We start from the raw sequence: 12,598 nt of genomic DNA, 5'->3' as shown, positions 1-12,598 counted from the left end.
CATTACTTTACCTGTCAGGGTTTTTTATTTTTATTTTTTATCATTCCTGTTTGTTCCCAATTTCATCTGCATATTTAAACACCAGTGTGCATATGCATTTTTTGTGGCAGACTCAATTTTCTTAAGCACAAAATGTATTGAAACAAAAGTGTTGAAAATACAGGAAGAGAATGGCAATTAAAATCAAATCCAATTTTATGTCACATACACACATACAGTTGAAGTTGTTGTTTGTATTTCTGATTTGTTTTCTGAAGGTGTACATGTGGTTGCAACATTTTTTTTGTTGTTGTTACATTTTAGGGCACAAGGGTCAGGATAAAATCAAAAAGAAAATACACATATTCTTTCTGTGTTTTTGGGTCAAATGGATGTCAATTATAGGGAAGGAAGCCTACCATTCATTCATGTATCTTCATGTTGCACCTTCTATTTCTCCATAAGCTGAAAAAGTAAAATTTCCCAAAAGAGATGGCACCCTTGTAGTGTCTATAAAGCTATATTGGCACAATAATCTGGTATTTATTGGTTGCAACTTTCTGATGTCTGACATTTATAGCCATAGATACAAAGAATAAATATAGTACGTTACATGTATGGCAGAGATACAGTGTATTTACAGTACATAATGTACAGCAATAGCATAAAGAAGCAAAGTCCAAGACTGAAGTATTGCTTTAACAATAAAGGCAATGAAAACCATCCGTGTGGAAACGGAAAGTTCAAAAGCAAAACGCAAAAGTTCTGTTTGGTGTCCTGATGATTTACATAATTTAAAACACCATAATTAAAACAATTACAACGATACCTGGGTAACTTCTTCTTCTTCTTCTTCTTCTTTCGGCTGCTCCCATTAGGGGTCGCCACAGCGGATCATCCGTCTCCATACCACCCTGTCCTCTATATCTGCCTCTTTTACACCAACTACCTGCATGTCTTCCCTCACCACATCCATGAACCTCCTCCTTGGCCTTCCTCTTTTCCTCCTACCTGGTGGCTCCATCTTCAGCATTTTTCTACCAATATAATTCATGTCCCTCCTCTGCACATGTCCAAACCATCTCAATCTCGCCTCCCTCACCTTGTCACCAAAACATCCTACATGTGCTGTCCCTCTAATAAACTCATTTCTAATCTTGTCCATCCTCGTCACTCCCAACGAAAACCTCAACATCTTCAGCTCTGCTACCTCCAGCTCCACCTCCTGTTTTTTACTCAATGCCACTGTCTCTAATCCATACAACATCGCAGGTCTCACCACAGTCCTATAAACTTTCCCTTTCATTCTTGCAGATACTCTTCTATCACAAATCACTCCTGTCACTCTTCTCCACCCACTCCACCCTGCCTGCACTCTTTTCTTTACTTCCCTAACACACTCTCCATTACTTTGCACTGTTGACCCCAGGTACCTGAACTCCTTCACCTTCTCCACCTCTTCTCCCTGCAACCGCATCACTCCACTGCCCTCCCTCTCATTCACACACATGTACTCTGTCTTACTCCTACTGACTTTCATTCCCCTTCTCTCCAGCGCATATCTCCACCTCTCCAGGCTCTTCTCAACCTGCTCTCTACTCTCACCACAAATCACAATATCATCTGCAAACATCATAGTCCAGGGAGACTCCTGTCTGACCTCGTCCGTCAACCTGTCCATCACCACTGCAAACAGGAAAGGGCTCAGGGCCGATCCTTGATGCAGTCCAACCTTCACCCTGAACCAGTCTGTCGTACCTACTGCACACTTTACTGCCGTCACACTGTCCTCATACATGTCCTGCACCACCCTCACATACTTCTCTGACACACCTGACTTCCTCATACAATACCACAACTCCTCTCTCGGCACCCTGTCGTACGCTTTCTCTAAATCCACAAATACACAATGCAGCTCCTTCTGTCCTTCTCTATACTTCTCCATCAACATCCTCAAAGCAAATAAGGCATCTGTGGTGCTCTTCCTCGGCATGAAACCATACTGTTGCTCACAGATGGTCACCTCTTCTCTCAGCCTGGCTTCCACTACTCTTTCCCATAACTTCATGGTGTGACTGATCAACTTAATTCCCCTGTAGTTACTGCAGGTCTGCACATCTCCCTTATGCTTAAAGATCGGTACCAGCACACTCCTTCTCCATTCCTCAGGCATCCTCTCCCCTTCCAGAATCCTGTTAAACAATCTGGTTAAAAACTCCACTGCCATCTCTCCTAAACATCTAAACGCTTCTACCGGTATGTCATCTGGTCCAACCGACTTTCCATTCTTCATCCTCTTAATCGCTGCTCTCACTTCCTCCTTACTAATCCTATCTACATCCTGCTTCACCAACTCCACATCCTCCAACCTTCTCTCTCTCTGATTTTCCTCATTCATCAGCTGCTCAAAATACTCCCTCCATCTTCTCAACACACTCTCCTCACTAGTCAACACATTTCCCTCTCCATCCTTTATTGCTCTAACTTGCAGTACATCCTTCCCAGCTCGGTCCCTCTGCCTGGCCAATCGGTATAAATCCTTTTCTCCTTCCTTAGTGTCCAACCTCTTATACAGCTCCTCATATGCCTTTTCCTTGGCTTTCGCCACATCCCTTTTAACCTGCTGCCGCATCTCCTTGTACTCCTGCCTACTCTTCTCATCACTCTGTCGATCCCACTTCTGTTTTGCCAATCTCTTTCCCCTAATGCTCTCCTGCACTTCCTCATTCCACCACCACGTCTCCTTGTCTTGCTTTCTATTTCCAGATGTCACACCAAGTACTTTTCTAGCTGCCTCCCTCATCACTCCTGCAGTAGTTGCCCAATCATCCGGCACCTCTTCACCACCACCAAGCCCCTGTCTGACCTCTTCCCTGAACCTCACACTACACTCTTCCTCCTTCAGTTTCCACCATCTTATTCTTCTTTCAAACCTTACTTTCCTCCTCTTCTTCTTCGCCTCCAAAACCATCCTACAGACCACCATCCGATGCTGTCTAGCTACACTGTCCCCTGCCAACACCTTACAGTCTCCAATCTCCTTCAGGTTGCATCTCCTACACAGAAGATAATCCACCTGTGTGCACCTTCCTCCACTCTTATACGTCACCCTATGATCCTCCTTCTTCTTAAAATACGTGTTCACCACTGCCATTTCCATCCTTTTAGCAAAATCTACCACCATCTGCCCTTCCACATTCCTCTCCTTAAAACCATACCTACCCATCACCTCCTCATCACCTCTGTTCCCTTCACCTACATGCCCATTAAAGTCTGCCCCAATCACCAATCGTTCTTTCCTAGGTACACCATCTACCACTTCATCTAATTCACTCCAGAATCTTTCTTTCTCCTCCATCTCACAGCCAACTTGTGGAGCATAGGCACTGATGACATTTATCATCATCCCTTCAACTTCCACCTTCACGATCATCACCCTATCAGAAACTCTCTTCACCTCCACTACACTCTTACTGTATGCTTCTTTCAGAATCACCCCTACACCATTTCTCTTCCCATCCACACCATGATAAAACAGTTTAAACCCACCTCCAATGTTCCTGGCCTTACTCCCTTTCCACTTGGTCTCCTGAACACACAACACATCTACCTTTCTCCTCTCCATCATATCAGCTATCTCTCTCCCTTTACCCGTCATAGTACCAACATTTAAAGTACCAACCCGAACCTCTACTCTCCTACACTGCTCCTTTTCCTGCCGTCTCTGTAGACGCCTTCCTCCTCTCCTTCTCCTCCTTCGGCCAACAGTAGCCCAATTTCCACCGGTACCCTGTCGGCTAACGATACCTGTGGCGGTCGTTGTTAACCCGGGCCTCGACCGATCCGGTATGAAATTCTCATTTGTGATCCGCATATTTGATTTGGCACATGTTTTACGCTGGATGCCCTTCCTAACGCAACCCTCCCCATTTACCCGGGCTTGGGACCGGCACTAAGAGTACACTGGCTTGTGCCCCCCTAATGGCTGGGTTGATACCTGGGTAACTAATCACCTGATTAATTTATCTATTTATTTGTATTATTTCAGTGTTCACTTCTTAAAAGCCTTATATATTTTTATTTCCTTGTTTATAAACGTAACGTAAAATTCAAGAATGATGGCTAAGGCCCAGTGAATTATGGCATATGACATAATGTTAATGAAAAATATTGGAAATGTACAAACTATGGGTCAGACAATGGTGGTGGAACAGAATACAGGATAAGCAAATAAATCTTGCTTTATTTACACGACATGAGAAAACATTAACAGAACAATACTTCAATAGACAAATATGTAAAACCAAAGTTTATAACGGTTAATTATTTCGTACATTTTTGTTTATATAACTGACCTTATATACAACCCCAATTCCCAAAAAGTTGGGACAATGTGCAAAATGTTTAATAAAACAAAATGCAGTGATTTGCCCATCTCATAAATGCATATTCTATTTACAATAAAACAAAAAACTAATTAAATGCTTAAACTAAAAATATATATCATTCTAAGGAAATAAATAAGGTAATTTTGTATTTGATGTCTGAAACATATCTCAGAAAAATTTTGGCCAGGGCCATGTTTACTGCTGAAAAGCACTATTAGAGAATCACCAGTAGAGAATCATGACTGTGTTAAATGCAGTGCTGCCTAAGGGGCCCGAAGTTCACGGGCATCCAATACCAATTTCTCCAGATTCTTTGAAACTTTTAAAGATATTATGTACTGTAAATGATAAGACATTCAACTGTTTGCAATTTTATCCAAAATTGTTTCCCAATTTGCAGTACTTTACAGACTGGTGAAGCTCTGCCTCTTTAAAAAAAATACCTTTTTAATACCCAATTGTCTTACTGACCAGTCAGTTAACCTAATTAATTGCAAAATGTTTCTCAAACTGTTTAATTTTAATAACACTTACCTTTTTCAGTCTTTCTTGCCTCGTGCCAACTTTTTTTCAATGTGTTTCAACCATCAAATTCAAAATCACCTTATTTTTTCCTTTAAATGGTACATTTACGCAGTTTAAACATTTGACATGCTTTCTATGTTCTATTGTAAATAAAATATAGGTTTATAAGATTTGCAAATCAATGTATTCTGTTTTTGTTTAGATTTTTCATAGTGTACCAACTTTTTTTTTATTTTTTTAATCAATGTATTTTGTATTATATTTACACAGTAATTATACACAGTCACAGGAGTGAAAGGTAAATTATTGTTATGTATTAATACTTATGTATGTATGTATGTATGTATGTATTACTGTTTGATTTATTTTATAAGAGCAATGAAGGTGAAATTGTGAAAAGTAAAAGAATTTTGAATAAAATATAAGGCTGATTGCTCTTCTTTAATATTTTATTTGACCGACAGGTGTCGCCACTGGTCTGCATAATAAAACATTCTTAGCACTAGCGAAAAGAATTGGAGCATTGCATTAAAAAAAAGGGAAATATTTGCAGTAATTTCAAAACAAAAAACATCTGCTAATAGTTCTCATATGTTTCAGGTTTTTGTTGAGATTGGCATGCCAATTAGATTAGTCTTTAATAATGAAGGGAACAATATGCAACACAATGTAGGGTCTGGATGAGGAGTTCACTGACAGTATGTATATCATCAGAATATCATCAGACAGTATGCAGGTTTCTCGGATACCAGCAGACCTCATTTTTATTTAAAAAAAAGTTAAACCTCTCAGCAAGGAAGGATTCTCACACTGGTATCTGGTCTTTATCTGCCCTAAAATATATGAACAAAGAACCAATTCATGAACATATGACATTGTGTGTGTGTTTCTTGTTTGTATATATTAATGCACTTGTTCTAATAGATTATGGTGGGGGGTTTTGTCATAGAAACAACCTACATGTTTAAATCTAGTTTTAGAAGGAGTCTCCAGTGTTGAGGCATTATAGCAGTCTGCCATTTGCTGCTTTCTTTGTCAAATGAAAAAGCTGCATCTGTTAAAACTTAATAGTACAAAAATAAATAAATAAAGCACTTAAGATGTGCAGTTTAGGGAAATTAGGCAAATACTTTAGGTATTTGTTGCTTCACATGTTGCATGCAAAAACCTATTATTTCTTCCACTCATAGCAGTTTGTTTACTGAAATGACGGCCTCAATTTTCTCATTCTCTTTTACTAGACTTACATTAATGGTATGTTCATTTGTATGGGAAGTGCACCTCCTTTTTATGAGAGCATAGAAACACCCTCATCACTATGTGTATGTGTATTTGTGTGTGTTTATTTAGGCGTGTTTTCATTTGCTGAGCTGTTAAGTGTTGAGGTGATTAATTACCTGTTCTTCTCATCGCAACCAGGTCTATTTTAAATCATGGTTTGGGTTGTGGTTTGTGACACATCTGTTATCCATCTCTTTTAGCAAGGCAACGATACATATCAGCAAAGATCTGCAGAGAAAATTTACTACTGCCTTTTTAAGTCTATGAATCTAGTTCAATTTTGCAAATAATGTGGATGATGGGCGAGCATACGGCAAGGAAAATATCACTCTCATAAATAAGCTACGATTACGCCATTGTCCAGTCAGTTTTTTAGTCCTTATCATAGTCTTTGCTGTGACTTTTCTCTTTGACTCTTTTTTTTATGAGAAAAGTCTGGTTCTATTAGACATGGTTAAGGCGATTTAACATTTACGACTTTAGGCATATGACCAAAATCTGAGCTAACTCTGAACCATAAACCAGTGAAATAAATACAAACTTAAGAATAATTTGCAGTCTTTGGTGTTTATCACCTTTTTTCCCAGTTATAATTGTTCTTTTATTAATTACTACTTTCTCTATTACTGCTAATAATATATATATATATATATATATATATATATATATATATATATATATATATATATATATATATATATATATATATATATATATATATATATATATTAAAACCATTTCTATTTGAGGTATTTAAGGTATTGAGTTCACATCCAACAATGTTTGAGGCCTTGACCATTTCTATTTGCGTCTTCTGTGCTGTAAATCAATTTTCTTTTAACGTTTCCTTCCTTGGAGCACTTTTGGAAAAATCTACCCACAATCCAGTCAAGTCAGCTAATACATCATTTCTACAACTGACTGATTTAATTCTTTAAATGTGACTTAATTCTTGTGTATGAAAAGGTTTTTGTATGAGACTTTTGCTTGCTTGTTCATGCACTTTATATATTAAGAGGGGTTGTATAGATGGCACAGTGCTTGAGCTTCATGGTTACTTGTGTTAATACAATAATAAAAGGATTTTTTTTCTTTGAATTAAGGATCATATTAGGTTTCGCTATTGAAAACTGAAGGGCGCACGTCTCCTTTTTGATTAACAAAGTATGTAGTCTATTAATTCTTATACCACAGCATTGGGTAACAGCTAGAGGTGTTGCTTAATTTTCTGTAACAGTAGCTTTCTGTGTGGACATTTTTGTTAACATTTATGGAAGAAGTCACAGAAGAGACCGAAGACTCAGGAAGAAGGCCTTTTTTTTCAGTGCTTTTGATGAGTCAGTGACTGTTTATAATTGAACCCATACATGGAAAGAAGCTCACTGAATTTACTTGGTGATTAAACACTTTCACATGATTTAAACAGATATCTTAAAAGCCCTGAAAGAATAAAACCCAGTAGTCTTTACAAGAGCTGGGGATTAAATCCAAACTGTTTTTATCATGTTGTGACAGCTTCATTACTGTTGCACTATTATATCTAAGAGTTAAATACTATAGATAGTTAGTATTTTTTTTTTGGTTAAAGGAGCAGATGTGGAGGGATCATGTATATAGTGTTTTGTAAACTAGGATGTTTGGATGCTGTAGTCCCCTCATTCTTACGCATTCACTCAGGATCAAATTAAATCAAATCAAATTTTATTTGTCACATAAACACAATATACAATACACAATACACAAATACATACAGAGTACGACATGCAGTAAAATGCTTTTTACGACGGTCTGGCATGAGGGAATAGAATGAGGAGAAAAATTAACTAAGAAAAAAAAGAATGCAGATAAATAAAAAGTGTAAACTATAAAAAATAAAAAAATATAAAAAAATATATGTGAAAGAAGGTGTATATACAAGGATACATAGGATTGTTGGTCAAGTCAAGTTTATTTCTATAGCACATTTCACAAAAGACATTGTCTCAAAGCACCTTTACAGAATTAAAGAGTTAAGGTGAACGATGTGTATTTATCCCTGATGAGCAGCCATGCCAACTGTGGCAAAATATACTCCCTTAGATGTTATAAGGAAGAAACCTTGAGAGGAACCATTTGGGTATTGGTGGGGTGAGGGTGGTGTGTCTCTTAACCCAGAGATCCCTCACCCTCTAGCTAGTCTTGCCAGTTTTCCTATTTGCTCCCTGATTACACTGTACAATGTCTTTAACTTTTATGTAACGATAGAGATCTTAAAAAAATTATTTCTCTCTCCCTGTCCTCTCTTCTACTTTCCTTTTCGACCTACCTCTCTGTTGAGTTAAACATGCTTCTGAGGTACCAGTGGTCAACGATCATGTCCCTTTCCTCTTTTCAGATCCACCTGATCCATCCTGATTCCCTACCTCTTCAACTGGAGACCACTTTCATCATGACCAGCCTAAAGATCCATGAAGTTACTGAGCAACTCAACGACTATGAGGATGGATTTGGACTCTATATTAATATAAACAGACTTGTACAATAGCTTGTGCTGCACCACTGGTTCACTCAATAGGTATAAACTTATAACCATAAACATACATTTTATAACGTTTTTATTTCTGTAAAGCTGCTTTGAATTGAACTATATTCCACTACTACTAAGTCTTTTTATTATTTATATTTCCTGGTGTGTGCTTTATTCCTGATATATTGTGTCTGCGTTTATTAAGAAACCATAAAAAGGATTGAACAAAATTGGCACTTTTAAGCTTTTTTGTTATTTTTTAGTTTATTAAAAAATATATTTGTTATAATGTTCCATAAGTAGATAGATAGATAGATAGATAGATAGATAGATAGATAGATAGATAGATAGATAGATAGATAGATAGATAGATAGATAGATGAAACTTATATATATATAATAAAACGTGTTCATTTATATTTAGTTTATATTGTATTTAATGATAAAGTTTCATCTATCTATCTATCTATCTATCTATCTATCTATCTATCTATCTATCTATCTATCTATCTATCTATCTATCTATCTATCTATCTATTGATGGAACATTATAACAAACATATACAGTATATATATATATATATATATATATATATATATATATATATATATATATATATATATATATATATATATATATATATATATATGCATGCTATATGTCAACACTATAGTGCAGAGGAGAGAAACTTTTCATTGACCGTGAAAAGACAGGAGGGCCCGCCCTCACACCTCAGCCAGCCAATCAGATTTGAGAACGAAGAGGCGGAAGTCCAAATCGTGGCCGTGTTGTGAAGCAGTGAAGCGAAGGGAAGCGAGACTCAACGCTTTCAGTTACAGGCGAGTGCGCGAGCGGAGGCTGCTGTTGCTTTCTCCTGTTTGCAGGTAGGATTAAGAGAGAGAGAGAGAGAGAGAGAGAGAGAGAGAGAGTGGAGGGATACTAATGCAACCGCTAAAACTTTAAGGAAAAATTTAAGGATATATTGTTTTATTACATTAGTCGTATCGCTGCCAGCATATTATATTTATAAAACATACAGTAACTCTTTCTGCTTTCAATTTGTGTACATTTACAGGAGTGCAATTGGCCATGTGGGAACTTGTTTATAAGTCTGAGCTGGTTTCTGTTTCAGTCCTCCAGCTTCAAGGCTGACAGATGTTTACAAAATAATAATTAAACTCCGTTATAAGGCTGAAAATATATCCTGTACGTCTACATGGCAGTGTGTAAGACAAATCAGTGATTACAACAAGTTTATTGCATTTGAGGAAGTTCATGCTCATGTGTCAGCTTTCAGGGAAGTGAGATGAATTAACTGTCCTAAACCTTACAGGACTCACAAGGAAATAGAAGGAAAGAAGAAAAAATCACTTTTATTTTAAATATTCTTGCCAACCCCCCTTTTTTTTTATTTTATTTATTCTAGAAGTAGTAGATAGTAGTAGATGATGTAGAGATTGGAAAAGGGTGCAGTTCATGCAGTCTGAATCTCTGAAGTCGGTTTCTCCTTACAAATGCAATTCATAAGGTTTCAGTGGAGGAAAAAGCCCATTATTATTATTTATAGTAACTTTTAAAATCTTTGAGTTTTAAATAGAATATGAAATGTCCCTAAACAGCTTAATTCTCAATTTGAGACGTAATTTTGATCTAATTTCTAGTGATTAAATTACTTAGGCGCACTTATTTTTGTCCAGCTGTTTGTGTGTGTGTGTGTGTGTGTGTGTGTGTGTGTGTGTGTGTGTGTGTGTGTGTGTGTTTGTGTGTGTGTGTGTAATGACTGGATACTTGCATGCTTGGTGTACACCAGGTGTTGTTCCATCCACCTCCAGTCCATGTCCCAAACCTATTAAAGCTTTACGAGGTCTAGCATGAGGCAGGCAGGTGAGACTGCAGATGTGTTTTGCTGAGGAGTCAGAAACGAGCGCCACGTTTAATTGGAAATGAGATTGCACACAAGTCCTAGAGAGTTGACAGAGAGTTTTTTTTGCAAGCCTCTGTATGCGTAAGAGGGCAGATATCGCATTTCTCTGAGTGTGTTACACTGCCCTGTGGTGCAACAGGAACAGGAGTTTGTAAAGATCTTGTTAGGCCTGAAGAAATTGTCCTCACCAGTACTGACTAAATTGACTGAGGGGAAAAAGCAGGATCATTGCTCTATGACACCTTGAAAGATACATCAGATGTAGATACTGGTCATGTCTAGGTCATGGAGCTTGAATTTAGGTATAAAGGCTGAATACATTTCAAGTACACAACTGTTGAAGGAAGATGTTCACACTTTTTGCTGATACCATGCTGTTTGGAAAATCCCCGTCATAATACATTTCATTCAGCGGAGCATATCAACACGATAGCTTTGTGCTAAGGCTGTGTGTGTGTGTGTGTGTGTGTGTGTGTGTGTGTGTGTGTGTGTGTGTGTGTGTGTGTGTGTGTGTGTGTGTGTGTGTGTGTGTGTGTGTTAGTGTGTGTTAATGTGTGCTCAGCTTGAAACATGACCAGTTAAATATTAAACGGTGACACACGTGACCGAAAGTCCAGCTCCAGTCACTTTACACCTCATTCTAGTTATACACAAATGTTTTTGCCAGCATTAACACACAATGAAATGTTTTTGATATATAATTATCTTCTTTTTGGCTTGTTTTGCACACTGGGGGTTAGTTATTATTGAGATTAGTGCACCAGTTCCAATCCCCCCTCAGAGATATGTGGTCATTGTTGGTGAGCTCAGCTTTACTAAGCCCCAGCTTTCTGCAGGGAGCCTTTGGCAGTGAGTTTACTCTTTACTAGCCTTGATTTGGAACGCCGAGTGTGCCTTTTAGCTTTCACACAGCTGTACGTCAGTTATGGCCATGGTGACAGACACATAAAGTCATCTATTTCAGGCCAAGCCGCTTCCCCCTGCCCTTTGTCACACCAGAGAAGATGCTGATAGGAGGAAGACAGTTTTTGAGATTTGTTTTGGTGTTGGAATTTGTTCTCAGTCTCAGTAGAAGAATTGCTTGTGCACAGAAGATAACCAGAGATTAAGTTCCCTGAACAGCATATAAAACCTCAAATTAATCCATTCTTACTATACATTTTTGTTTCCTTGTTAAGGTCCATGGTTCTTAGAAATCGTACAAAGGACATGCAGTGGTCTGTGAAGCATAGCCAAGGTGTTTTTTTTTATGTTTGTTTTTTTATTAACATTGTGGTATAGCGGCACTAACTAATCATCTTTGCGTGTCAGCTCGTGTATGCAGAAGAGAGTAGAAAGCACCGTCCTTCGTGTGTGTTTGGCAAATCCTTCCTTAAAGCCATTCAGCGTAAAAGCTTCATTTCATAGATAAAGCTTAAGGTCGTGTTACAGCATATCTCCCATTGTGGGACTACAGTAAGCCACTTAGTCATTCTGTCCTTTAATTACACGTGAGTTCAGTCGAGCGTTCCCTGGGGTTTTAGCTGCTAATCATCCCAGCATCTCAGTCGAGTAGCCGCTAGAGCAGCAGTTTTTCTAATCTAAATGAGATCAACATAAGACAAAGCAGTTTCTATCATTAGTCATTTGCTGAAAGTTAGTTTTTGTTTTCTAATGCTGGTTATGTGCACGTCCTAAAAAAACTTTTATTCAGTGGGTTTTAAGAGGCTCGGCTTGTTTTTTAGGACAAAGCTACTTTGGCACGTCTCAACACTTACAGGAAGAGGAGTGATGAAAGAAACCACAGCGAGCAAAATCTTTTTCTTTTTTTTGCACCACAAAGTGTGAACACGATGTGCTCAATAAAGCATAGATGCCGTTACATTTCTAATGATGAAAAGGTGTACGTTTGCCACATCTGCCTGATTAGCCTCCGATTGAACCCAGATACACGAGAGCCTTTTCGTTTAAAGCCCGTCACTTGATTTAGCAGACCTTCGACCCTTATCAGAGAC

General features: G+C 38.0%; 1 protein-coding gene across 3 annotated transcripts in view; it reads left to right on the top strand.

Moving 5' to 3' along the window:
• Window positions 1-9,433: 9,433 nt before the first annotated feature.
• Window positions 9,434-12,598, top strand: part of pdlim5b (PDZ and LIM domain 5b) — a 57,603-nt gene continuing 54,438 nt past the window's right edge. The window contains exon 1 of one of the 3 annotated variants that reach the window (XM_083568340.1): window positions 9,434-9,564. The gene's annotated coding sequence lies outside the window, so the exon portion shown is untranslated. The remainder of the gene's footprint in view (window positions 9,565-12,598) is intronic. The other 2 variants (XM_083568339.1, XM_083568341.1) reach the window with 2 other exon arrangements.

This window comes from Silurus aristotelis, assembly GCF_946808225.1.
Source record: "Silurus aristotelis genome assembly, chromosome: 18".
Lineage (NCBI taxonomy): Eukaryota > Metazoa > Chordata > Actinopteri > Siluriformes > Siluridae > Silurus > Silurus aristotelis.
This window is presented reverse-complemented; position numbering and strand designations above follow the sequence as displayed.